Here is a 13,951-nt window from a genome sequence, read left to right on the forward strand (position 1 = left end):
CATTATTATTTTTGGAAAACTTTGACAAAGCCTAACCAGATCATAATGCTCTAGGATATCAGGAACGCTCATTTAGGCATATTAGTGTACCTCCACCTTCCAGCATTGAGAGACAAATGGCTTCTCACTGAATGCATACTTCTGACTCTGAACCACTGTGCCTCAACATCTAGATTTCCTGATAGACATCTGCAAAATTATACTGTGTGTTCATATACCTTGATATATCAGTGCTATAAATTCTAGAATAGAATAAAGAGGACTGTCCTCTATAAATTCTCATTGGAAATATATATTTCGTAGCTTGCATCAAATTCTGGTTCATTTAGCTTAGAAGTCTATAATGTATATTTTATAAATTTGTATGTCTTAAGTTCTTTTTCTTGTAACTTTGATAAGATTTAATGAAATTACAAATTCAGTGGATTTTATTTGGAATTTTTCCATTTATCTGTTTTAAGGAAAAGAAATGTAGGCTAGACTTGTTTTAAAATGATTTTTACATACAGTGTCTTTTATAAATTGAACACAGCATTTTTGGTATACAAATATATAAAGAAAGCATTTTTCAATGAGTGTCTCCCCTTAATTTAGCTTTATTATTTTAAACAAATATATTATTTAATACCATTTGTTTTTACTTTTTAAACTTTAACAAATAAAACTTTATAAATATATAGTCCTATTTTGTCCATCATATGATAAATAATCAGATACCTTGAATGGCATCTAGTCTAATATTTTAGGCAAACGGGGTAAAGTGTGTACTTTCACTTGATGGTGATCAGTAGTACAGTGTAATTAGAATAATTTCAAATAAGATACCATAGCATAAGATAAGCAATTCTATCTTGCAGAAAATAGGTGATTTCTTATAAAATAATGAAATAAAATTATTAAATATTATAAAACTGATGGAGATTATATAAAATACCTAAGGCGATAATGCTTGTGTTTTCAAATATGCAATTACTTTTATAAGTAAGTGGGTTTATTATATTGGATTATTCATATTTTTCATTCTTAATAAATACTTTTTGTATTGCTTATTATGGTCTGTTGTGCTCATCTGTGTTTTCCAGTTGCGATTAATTTTATTGGAAAGTTCAGTTTTTGTTTATCTTGATAGTTTATACCTATGCTTTCCATCAAAGTTGTCCTATTATATCATTTTTCCAATATCCTCTTTCTAGTAAAATCTGACTGTTTTCACTATGATCTCTATGATCTCATGAATTCTGTTTTTGAAATTGCCCCCTGTCAAACCTCTCAATGCATATGTACTATACATTTTATTAAAATTATAAGAAGTAATTTTTTTGTGATTATCTCTTTAACTATTGGGCTGAGAGTTTATTGGAAACTGCCCCAAAAGTTACGAAAAAAATCATTTGCCCTTCACTTGAGTTTTGTATCTGATCAAATGCATCTACTCAGAAAAGAGCCTACAGCAGACATTTCAATTTGTACTATATCATTTACAAAATGAGCAAACAACAACAACAAAAATAAATAAATAAAAATAATATCTGCCAAAGCAGAGCCCATTCAAAGGGATTAATTTGCAATTCTGATACCACCCATGTCACTACTCAGGGATCTAAGGTTAAGCTGATAAATTTACTCTACTCTCCTCGCTGGTCAACATTTACAAGGTGATGTCTTTATATATCATTTGCTTTTATGATTTTCTTTCTTCTTACACTAAACTTACTTTTTACATGTCTTCCTAATTAATACAGAGGGAACAAAATATAGTCTCTTTACTGGTATAAAATATCAATATTAACTCAGACAAAAGATCAATATTAACTAATATAATGTGTCTTATGTTTTATATTACTAAATGGCAATTACATTTGAATACAGAACTGGGACAGACTTAAATAATATGTAAGCTCTTGTCATCTAGGTTGAGGTGGACAAGTGTTTAAAGTGTCAAATAGATGGCTGTCTTTCTTTTACTTAAAAAATAATTAAAGAGACCCTTTGAGTCTGTGAGTATGGGCTGTTTAGTCATCCTAAAGATTGGGATTTATCTTTCATAGACATAAATAGTACAGTAAAATTATAAAGGATAGTAACAAATCTTTCATTTAATTGAGGATATGTATCAAAGCACTTTGAAATGTTACTTTTTAATCCCATACAAATATGGGTTTCATTTTAAACCTGATGTTGATTTTCAAAGCTCTGTGGACGGTGCAGTATTTTGTAATGTATGATGGTACATTTTTCTTTACCTTGGCCAAGATATATGGCAGATGAGAAACAACATAATAAAAAATAAATACAGAAAACCATGAATACTGTCATAAAAGATATCTACCATCAAAAGCAATAGGCTTCAAAATGGAAGTTCTGCATCAATATATGAGAGCAGGGTTTATACTCCTTTCTTGACTTATCCTTCTAACCTTATACTATAAAATTAGATTCCTATAAAATCAGAGCTCTAAAACTTCTCATTTTCCACTGTTCTTTTCTCATTTTCGGTCTTTGCACCTAAAATGATCTGTGAAAGAATAAAGTCATAGCTCAGTTGCTGTTGTGTTTAATCTATCAGCATTCAGATACTTCTCCAATGACGTTATTCACAGAGTCAAGAAAAAAGTCCAACTTCAAAGTATTAAATCTAGTCTCTTTCTTTTTAAATATGATAACATTTTCAAAGGTGAAAGCGGTCTTCCTTAAAACTAGCAACTGATTTCATGCTGTAAGTTCCTCATTTTATTCGAATTTGATATTACATAGAAGAGCACACAACCATGTCAAATATGACTGCCCTGCTTTGCTAAAGTCAGATGTAGTAGAAAGCAAGAGCCCTGTGCAATCTCTATTGATCAGAACATGACGATGTGTCATAACATTCATGGAACGCCTCTTTTTATTGAACATTATAGTCTAATATACTATCCGTAATTTCTCAATATGAATAAAATTGTAGTATATGAAAAAAGGACAGGTCTTGGGTATGGAAAACTTCATATTTTATTTCATGGCAGTTTCTAGTCAAATGGTTTTAGTCAAACTAGTTCATATATCTCTTTCATTCTTCTGACTTTTAAATTGAGGGCATTAATCTACTTCACAGTAGTCTGTGGGAGTTCAAAGAGATAGTTATTTTATGATAATTTTTTGTAAACCATAAGATATTAAACAATTATAAATCATTTGTAAAGATCCTATTACAAGATAGAAAAATTATAGAATTTCAGAAAGCCTAGCTATTCTTCAAAGCAAAGTCAAGTCTGGTCAGACATCTCTTTACCTGAAATTAGTCCTCCTAGAAGAATCATGAATACTGGGGCCCTGATTGCCCCTGCCTCTGCTTATTCATAGAGCAGAGTTTCCATTCTGGAAAGGCCAAGCCAAGAAGACCACAGGCTACCACCCCTCTCCCAGTACCCACCCACAGAGAAAGAGCATTACTCCAAGAAAACAGAGTGCCCACCACCCCACTCCACTGCAGTGGCACAAGGGCACCGCCTAGGGAGAGAGCAGGCTATAAGGAGGCCAATTATTCAGCTCTGCCTGAAGGGATGACTTGACTATTTTTAAAATACAGAATGGGGAATTCCATGCATAGGGTATTGGCTAAAACAATGGAGATTTTGTTGGAGGGCAATTAAGAGAAGGAGGGTCGCTCCATGATATAAGCAAAATGGCAGAGTAGTTAGAAGTTTAATAGAGAGAAAACCAGGGAAAGAGATAGCCAAGAAGTGCCCTCCTCGGATCACAGTCAACCCGGGGCTCTGGAAAGCTGTGCAAATGTTCTAGGCTGCACCCACTTAGGAACAGTCAGAAAAGGATGTGAGAGCAGAGTTGAAAGCACACAAACCCACCAACACAGATGAGAAGCTTCATTGGTACAGGGGCTTAACACAACCTCTGACCAACCACTGTCCAAACAACAATCCACTTTGACCCATGGGCAACTCCTAGGACAGCAGGCTTAAAAACAAAATCCTACATAGCCCTGACACTTGGGAAGATTGTTTAAATGGCCGAGGCTGTCTCCTTCCAGATACTCAGAGAGAACTTCCCAGCTGAAGGTCGCTGACTGAAGATGGGGCAGAAAAGTAAATAAATAAACTGCCTGAATTGTGATAACAGCATAAAAGATAATAAAAGGGGAGGATCTGATCAGGACATCAGAGACTGCATACTGTGTTGGAAATTGACTTCATAGAATTTGGCGAAGGCCCTTAACAAATAAACAAACGACAAAGGAAACAACAGCAACAACAAAAATGACTCCTGAGTGGGATCAGGGTCCAGAGTTATCATATGACCCTGCAATTCAACTCCTAAATACATACCCCTCATGGACATACCCAAAATGAAGATATGTCCACCCTAAAACGTGTACACGGATGAGTCAGAGAAGCATTATTCATATTAGCCAAAAACTAGAAACAACTTAAATGTCTATCAACTGTCAAATTAATGAATAAAATGTGGTAAATCCATACAATGAAATCTTATTCAGCAATGAAAAGAAATAAAGTAGTAAAGCATGCTACAACATGAATGCGACTCAAAAATATGGTTACTCAATGTCTAAATTCTTAAGGAACTGCCAGACTGGTATGGGGTTTCATTCAGTGTGAGTAAAAATGTTCACAATTAGATTGTGGTGACAGTTTCAGAACCCTGTAAACAAACTAAAAAGCACTGATTTGTACACTTTAAAAGGGTGAATTGTATGGCATATGAATCATATTTCAGTAATACAGTTTATAAAAATCTTGAGCATGTAATAAAATTAATGCCAAAATCTGACAGAAGTTAACACTGAATATCAGATCAGTGGAATTAGAATTAAAACGTCTACATAAGTAAAGCTAGCATAGATATATTTTGCAGTTTCCATCCGTTCCCGCCTCCTTCCTTAAAACCACCTCTTCAGCCAAAATTTGTGTTGAAGAAGTGCCACAGTGGTACTTCTACTTGGTGACTCCGTCCCTGGGTGCCACGGATCGGGTCAGGGATTGACACCCAATCTACGAAGAGTCCAATAATGGATAAAGAGGCAGATTAGTTTTCTTGGGAATTTCAGCTGAAAGACACATAATTTCCAATTCATTATAGGTAACTAAATAGTAAGGTCATGTTGAATTGGAGCTAGAAAAGCCATTTTTTAAGATAAATTCAAGCCAATTATTATGCAAAGAAAACAGTTTAGAAAAAGAAGCATAGTATAGAATAGACGTGCAGAAATAAGCAGAGATGACAAGCCAAGTGTTGGGATGGGGTGGAGAGAATGACAGAAAGAGAAAGAATAAATGAATCATTGCTTAGGTTACTGGTGACTTCCCACTTCCAAGTTCTACTCATATTGTCCTAAATCTGCTGTTTTTTTTTTTCATGAGAGGACCCATATATTTCCATTAAATTTGATACAGTTTAGGAAAGTGCTGATTCTTACCAACAAAGGAACTCTGTAAGTCAACCAAAATTGATGGCAAAAAGCTAGTTTACATGCAAAAGACTGTCAGCAAAACCAAGCTCTGACTATGGAGATGCTATGGGCAGGAGATAGCGTGGTCTAGAAGGGAGAGTAAACGGCTCTGGTAAGATGGGGCAGTAAAGGTATTCAAGACTGAGCAGGTGTGGGAACCCATGCCTGTCATGATGAGAGACACTGGAGGGCTTGGTAACTGAAAGAAAAAAACGAAATATATTAGTGTTAGCAGCTTTAGACAAATTACAGAAAGTAAAAGAAAAATTCAGATACAAGGTGTACCAGCAGAAAATATAAAATGAAGAGGCTTATATAATTTTTTAAAGGAAGTCTTTTCTGCAATAGTCACAGCTCTCCAGGTACAAAATAAAGCTAGAAGATAACATCTCATCAAGATACTCTAGAACCACAAGCAGGTACTGACCCTTGTACTTCACACAGCAGTAGGTGTGGTGATGGTAAAAAATTAGGTCCGTAATCATTTCTATGTAATGAGGCGTCAACAAATTAAAGCATTGTTTCTGCAACTGAAAACAGAGGTGATATTTCTCCACAGCTGGGTTTTTGAAATGTATGTTGTCAGCAAAGTGGATTTGATCTAGAAATCATATTTCTAAGAAGTAATGTTCTTAAAACTTGCTAAGTGGTAGACATAATTGTTTTGAATCGAGAATATGTTATTTCAGTATTCAGAGACAAGGTTTATTTTCTGTATATTTATTTGTTAAGAGAACTAGTGGCCTGTAACAAGATATTAAAGTAAAGCATTGGCCTTGATGTTGATATTCATCAAACATCCACCCTTTGAATGCTTTGGCACTTAATGTTTTAACATTTTACATAAAGGCAAAGCCGACTTATCAAAGTCTCTAACAGGTTATAGCCCTTGGGCGCTCATCTTCTTGACAGGAGAGTGTAGAGCCTGCTTATTAGTCTTTGCAGTCTTTGGTTTTCTCTTTGTGCCATGACATCGGAGAGAACTGGAGAAAAGCTATATGATATAATAACAAAATATTATGTGAAGGATGGAAAAGATGAGCTTTGAATGGGAATTTACGGAATCTGCAACAGATGAGAATCTGTGCAATGTCAAAGAAATCTCTAAGAGTTACAGAAGATGAAAATAAAGAAGAACTTTTGTAACATAAAAGTTCCTCATGAGATGCTGTCATTAGGCAGATTATTACCAGTATTTTTTTCTTTTCTCTTCATATGCAATAAAAAATTAACATTCACTAGGTTAATGTCTTATACAATAAACCATCAAATAAGAATTTACGATAATAGTAAAAGCTACATAAAATTTGTTTGTAATGCTGTATATTATGTATAGGCTCTGGAGACCAGTGAACCTTGGTCTCTCCAGAATTCTTTGAGAAAAAAGAGCAGTGTTAAGATTGAAGCACATAACACTGCGTGCACAGGGTTGTTGGGTATTTTTAGCCCATTTTGCCTAGTGTGATGACAGTTTTTAATCAGTTTCAAAGCTATATAGCTCTTTAAGACATCAGAACATTTTACAGTCAAATTAATAATTCAAAATTCCAAGTAAATTTGGCTGAATTCTGTCTGCTTAATTAATTTGTGTGAAAAAATGTAAATATACATATATAAATATATATATACACTTTTTATCAAGTCTCATATTTTATCCAGTAAATCACTTATTCTAAATTGGAATTTGGGTTCAATGTTTTATGAACACTTTGAAATTACATACAAAATTGTGTGTGCATATGTATATGTGTTTTTAGTTGTGATATGGGTCTCTTAGATTCTCAAAATAGTCCTTAATTCAGGAAAGTTGGAGAATGAGTATTTTAAATGTTGCTAAAAATGTCAGGTAAAAGGTGTAACTTGAAAAAAATTCTTTTCAAACTTTATCAAGGTTTAAAAAAAAAAATAGAAAAGTTCCTGTGTATTTTCTGGTTAAATGCCATGTGTTCCAAAAGTTAAATCTGTGAATACAATTTATCACTGGTGATTTGACACTGGTATACTGATGATGGCCTTTAAAAATATTTTGCTTAACTAAATTCACTCCGTTAGAGAAATGCTTAGTCAAATTATAATGTCCTTGTACACTGACAAGAGACAGTCATAAATCATCTCTAGTAAAACAAACATTTCTCAGCAACCTTTCCATTTTAATTAATAATGAAGAAGGTAATTCTTCTCAGAGGAAAACATGATAACTTTGTCTCTAGAGTCCATGAAAATCTTCTTTTTTAAAAAGGCCCTTTTAAAAGAAATCTGTCTCTCCATCCATGTATTGATCCACTGCACTTTTATTTAACTCATGTATGTTATGTTCAAGTCTCTATATTTATTCACATAAAAATAATTTCATCTCTTATATTGTGACAGCTTTGGGGGTCGAATGGTAAGAAAACCATATTATTCTTAGCCACGTGAAACTTACATTCTAATGAAAACCATAGACACTTATTTACCAGTTAGGCAAATATATAGTTACAAATTAGCATAAGAACTTTGAAGAAAATACAGGATGCTCTAGAAGTTTACAAGAAGAGGGTTTGACATATTCTAGTAACAGATTTTATGACAGATTTTATCAAATAAAGGAGGCTCCATTGACAAAATTTACCCAAGAGAGTTTTATGATTAAAAATTCAATGCGATACAACCCAGTTTCTTTTTGTGTCATTTCTCTGCTTTCTGCAGAGTTACTTGCATCTCACTTGGCTTTTCTGAGCAATAACAGTAAGATTCTTTTATTGAACTGGCTTAGGACATGTGTAACTTCTGAACTAATCGCTGGAAATGAGTGAATTAAATATACGATTTGGAAATGGGGAATGAAGACAAGGACTTTTCAAAAAGGACTCTCAGGACTCTTGTCTGTAAAACATATTTCAGTGCATGATGTCAACTTTCACTGACAAAAAAGCAAAAAGCAAAGAAAAAGAAGTAAAAAAGGGAGAGAAACTTAACAAGGACAAACTATTATAGGATAAGAAGGTCATACATTTAGTTTTTGAAATTCTGAGTATAAAGAGTGAATGATATCGCTGAGTGGAGATTCTCAGTAGGCAATTGCCTATAGGTGCATGAAATTCAGGGAACCAGAGTCAGTAACAGACATTTGGGATTCATAAACTTATACATGCAACTATGAAAAGTGGGCACTATGAAATCATGTAAGTAAAAATTTACTAGTAAAAGTAAAAATGGGAGCATGATACGGGCCCAGGACTGAGTCCTAAATGAGTTCAATAAATAAAAGCCAGACAGGGGTGTTGGGCAAGAGATTAAAGGTATTGACAATGGAAGTACTAAAATTTGGCTATACACAACACAGGGTAAAGTGGGAGGAAAACATGGAGGGAGTCACGACTGTGCAGCTTTAAAGGGATAAAACAAGTGAATTTGCTGGTTAAATTGAAGAATGGTCACGGTGAAAGCAGTTAGAGGAAAGTTAGGAGGCTGTAGTCAGAGGGATGTGTCTTTGATATTAAGATACATGCATACGACTTTTTGTATGGAAATGCACACATTCACAGGGGTAATTGTCAACATGTTGAACAGCTGGTGCCACACCAGAGCAGAGCAGGTTGTTGAGGACCAACTGCAGGGCAGGCATCTATACTTCAGGTGTTGACTTGAAGAGATATCTTGAAGGTAGAGGACAAAGCAACTCCTTACTAATAGGTGTGGAAATTTGTCAATATTTTTAACAATAAATCCACGAGAGTTTAGCAACATGCAAAATTGTACCAGTACAAATAAGCAAAATTTCTGTAAAATCAGAACTGTTTGATCATGATCATTGTTGAAAACAACACTTTTGGAAATAACCCTTTGATTCTTACCTGTGATACTTTTGAATGTGTTAACAACTCCTACAATGTCATAATATTATCTTTTGCAAAAATCTATTATTAGACCAGACTTATTTGTAATCTTTATTTTATAATCAATCAATATTTAGGCCTTCAAAGAAGGTCATGTTTAACTGTTTTCATCATTTTCATTTAGTAACCTCCAAGTCATTTTTTACAGGAAGTAGTGATTCTGATAGCATGTTTTCGTCATAACTTCTTCCAGCTCAAATGTGTCCATCATTCTGTATAAATTCAATATCCAAAAGAACATTCTTTCATTACAGTAATTTGATTCCTTAATTCTAATTACCTTTTCTTCCATTCAACTTAAGCCACCCACATATCTAAATATATCCTTGAACGAGTATCTCAGATACTATTCAGGCACTAAAGTATTAACGAAATCATGTTTTTTGACAAAATTATCTTTTTAATCCTTTCATTTAATTACTTCCGCTAAACCTTTTCTTGTACCTGTATTTATCTCCTAATTTTTATCTCGTCCTGATTTTCTGTTCTTAATTGCTCCAGACTTTTTGATTCATAATTTCAAGGACACTCTTTTTATCAGCCTCATCTCTTTTCCACCCCTCAGCCTGTGTCCTCTGCCTCACCTGCCATGCAAAACCCCAACTCTCGATCATACAGAGAGGATGACTTGCTCATTCTTCTACTTGTGATGCTGAGCCCTTTGGGAAAAAATCACACAATTGAAGATATTAATGTCATTAAAAGGTTGTAGTCCCTAAACCCTCTATGATCTTTGCCTTGCTTGGAAATTTGGGGTTCAATTTTTTGACCATTAAAAAAGAAAAAATGTAGTTTTTTCTTTTTTTATGTTTATTTCTGATTTAAAATTTACTTATAAAATATAATAGATGAATATATAGAATGGCATAAAGAATGGTAAATTAAGACTACTTTTGTCCACATAGCTTAAGAAATTGATGAGCCGGCCCCAAGGCTGAGCGGTTAAGTTTGCAAGCTCTGCTTCAGTGGCCCAAGCTTTCTCTGGTTCCGATCCTGGGAACGGACATGGCTCTGCTCATCACGCCATGCTGAGGCGGCGTCCCACATGCCACAACTAGAAGGACCCACAACTAGAATGTACAACTATGTACTGGAGGGATTTGGGGAGAAAAAGCAAAAAAAAAAAAAAAAAGAAATTAAACATCTGATAATTATATGGGTCCTTGCATGCGTCTTCTCAATCCTATTTCCTTCCCTTTGCTAGAGATAGATGGTCTTCCAAATTTTATGTTAATATCAACTTCCTTTTATTTTCAGTTTTCCCACATTCTATGTATTACTTAGCTTTGTGTGTTTTAGTATTTAATATAAATGAAATAATTATGTACATTTTCTTCTATCTCAATATTCTCAACTACATTATGTTTTATGACTTTTCTACATATCAAAAACTGTGAAAGATCTGAGATTTTTACCCTATTTGCTAACTAAGAAGCTAGTCTGCTATAATTTTAAAGATTCTGGAAGAACACATGGGACTCCTGGGGAGGGGCAAAGGAATCGTTTACTCCCATCACAGAGGGCAGCATGATCTTCATGCTATGTGCGTACAACTTGCCCCAAAGTCCCACTGGGGCGATGTGGTGTCAAGGCCAGGTACTTGTCACACACACAGTGAGTCTGTGTTACAGTTGAGGAGGTCAGAATCCCCAGTCTTTTAAAGGAGGCTACTGGCAAACCCGTGCAACATTTGCCCCAGATGGAGACATTATCTTTACTATCTTAGACAGTAAACAAATCTTCCCTCTGCCTGAAAGGAAGACACTTTATCTTGCAAAGCTGTTTGCTCCATAAACATACTTGAAAAGATAGTTTGGAACAAAAATTTACATGAGATGTGTAGAAACACCACGGAGAATTGTCTCCCAACCCTACATTCATGTATGCAGAGCTGCCATTCACTTATTTGTATGGTACGGTAGGTCTTTGCATGAATAGAGCATATTTATTAGCTGAATTGTTTTTAGTTTGTTCATATCACAAAAATGCCAATGAACGAATTTACTGGATAGAACAGTATGCACATCTTCAAATTTAAGAGATGACACCAAGTCAATTTCAAAATTGGTTACACTAATTTGCATTTTCACAAGCAGCTTATAAGATTTCCATCGATCCGTATCCTCGCCAGTTTTTGGTGTTGGTAGGTATTATAAAATTTGCGAAATAATGAGAGCGGTAGAATCTCATTTTGGTTTGCATTTCAAGTATTAGCTGTGAAATAGAACATTTTGTATATGTTAATTGGCCATTTATGTTTTGTGTGGGCCACTTCTTTATATCTTTTGAAGATTCTTTTCTACTTGATATTTTTAATGTGTTGGTTTGATTTTAAGATGTTCATGTGTTACATATTTTATATGTATATGTGTGTACATATATCTATAGACCATAATAGACCATATCTATACCTATCTGTAGGATCATTATTTGCTTATATCTATCACAGATTTTCTTCCCAAGAGGTTACTAGATTTAGTGTAGCAGAACTATAAATCTAGTAATTTTCCTTTGATTATGCTATTTTTTTGTATCGCAAGGCTTTAAAAATATTATTCTATTTTTTCCTGCAGAAGTTTGGTTTTACAGTTTTAAATTTTTAAGCTACCTGGAAATGATTGTTGATAGGAGATCCACTTTTGTTATATTTCCATATGGATATTAAATTGTCCCAGCACATTTTATTTCAATATCCTTCCGTACTGATTTGCATTGCTTCTTCTGTCATATACAAAATTCTCATATGTGGGTAGACCAATTTTTGTGCCTTCATTCTGTACCCCAACCAATGGGTCTATCCACATTGTTTCAATTACTATAGATAATAATAGCAGTATGCAGCCACTAATGTCTCAGCTCAATTTTTATTTTGAATATTCTATTTTTTATTTTTAAGCCCGCTTTCCTTCTTAATGGATGCCCCTGTGTCTACATAGCTTAGTGATCAGCCAACAACTGGACAGAGGTTGTGCTCAAAGAGCCAAGAGCCAACAAAGCCAGTCACCTTCTCCAGATGGATTTGTGCTAGGACGGGAAAATACATTCAAAGTTCAAGGTTAGTCAGGGCTTGGCCCTCTCTGACTTCTCCTTTGTGTATCCACAGCCTCAGCTAGGAATATGTTTGTTTCAACTGTGACCATAATCTCAGGCTGGTAGAGCTAAGCCCTTAGTCCTCTCCTATCCACATGCTTCTGAAATCTTTTTCACTTTCATAGGCAGTGTCACTGGGAATGAACATTGCCCTGTGCTCCACAGAGACAACCTTCTTCTACACAGCAGAAAAGATGCTGGCTGGTGGTCCTCACAACCTGCCCTAACCTGGGAGAACTTCCTTGTCAATCAAACTGGGGGTAGGTAATGAGGGTACTTAATGTGGGAGAGATGGGAGCAGCCCCAGGCCAGAATATCTCAGATGCACATCATTCTTACTGGAAGTTCAGGAATTTTTCAAGCCTAGAATCTTCTTAGGTCTTGCGTCTTTGGTCATTTTCCAGAGTGCTATTTTATATTCATTTATTTATTTACTTATTTATTTTGTACTTTTAATGGTGGGAGAGGATGGCAATTTTGTTCAGCTTTATAATTGCCTTCTGGGGAAAAAATTTGCTGTTGCCCTGCCCCTTCCCTTGATGCTTGCTTTGTGTTGTTAGAAAGAAAAACTCTGAATCTAACCAGAAATGCTTTTTAAAAGGAGAATTTTAATATCATATCGTTTTTTTCTTTTTCTTAAGCATTGTTAATATGACAAGTCCCTCGTTAAGCATTTTATTCTTTTGAAAATTTTTTTTTTTTTTTGAGGAAGGTTAGCCCTGAGCTAACTACTGCCAATCCTCCACTTTTTGCTGAGGAAGACTGGTGCTGAGCTAACATCCGTGCCCATCTTCCTCTACTTTATACTTAGGACACCTACCACAGCATGGCTTTTGACAAGCAGTGCTATGTCTGCACCAGGGATCCTAACCGGTGAACCCCGGGCTGCAGAGAAGCGGAACATGCAAACTTAACCACTGAGCCACCAGGCCGGCCCTGTAAATTGTTTTAACGACATGATGACAATTTTTATTCTATTGCAGGAAATTTTAACATCACAAGTAAGCCTTCCCCATAACCATAACCCTTCTTAGAGATATTTACATTTATGTATTTGGTGTAAAATGTATCCTTTGTTTGATACATACCCATTGTTTTAAATGGAGATATTTTCTAAAATTATTCAATTTTCCAGAATAAACTTAGAGAAGCAAACTTTCCTGATAGTTTTCAGGTTATCACTTATTTTAAGCTTTGCTTAAGAAATTTCCATTTGCAATATTCTTCTTTTATTCTCCTACTTCTTGAGTTAGGTTCTAGCCAAGTATCTAGTCTTTCAACTATCATTGTTCATGATTTAATTTTATCTCACTTATCTTTCATTTAGATTCTTCAGTAATTCTTCTCTCAGTCATACAGCATTTGGATACATTGATGGGCATAGTCCCCGGACGAATTTTCAAGCCCTACAAGCTCTTACATTTTTAGGCTCTGTTGACTGATGCGATATTGTCAACTCCTAATTATTTCCTAGGTGGCCCTGTAGTTCTTTTTCAGGGTAGAATCTCATCAACACTGC

Source organism: Equus przewalskii, chromosome 17, assembly GCF_037783145.1.
Source record: "Equus przewalskii isolate Varuska chromosome 17, EquPr2, whole genome shotgun sequence".
Taxonomy (NCBI): Eukaryota; Metazoa; Chordata; class Mammalia; order Perissodactyla; family Equidae; genus Equus; species Equus przewalskii.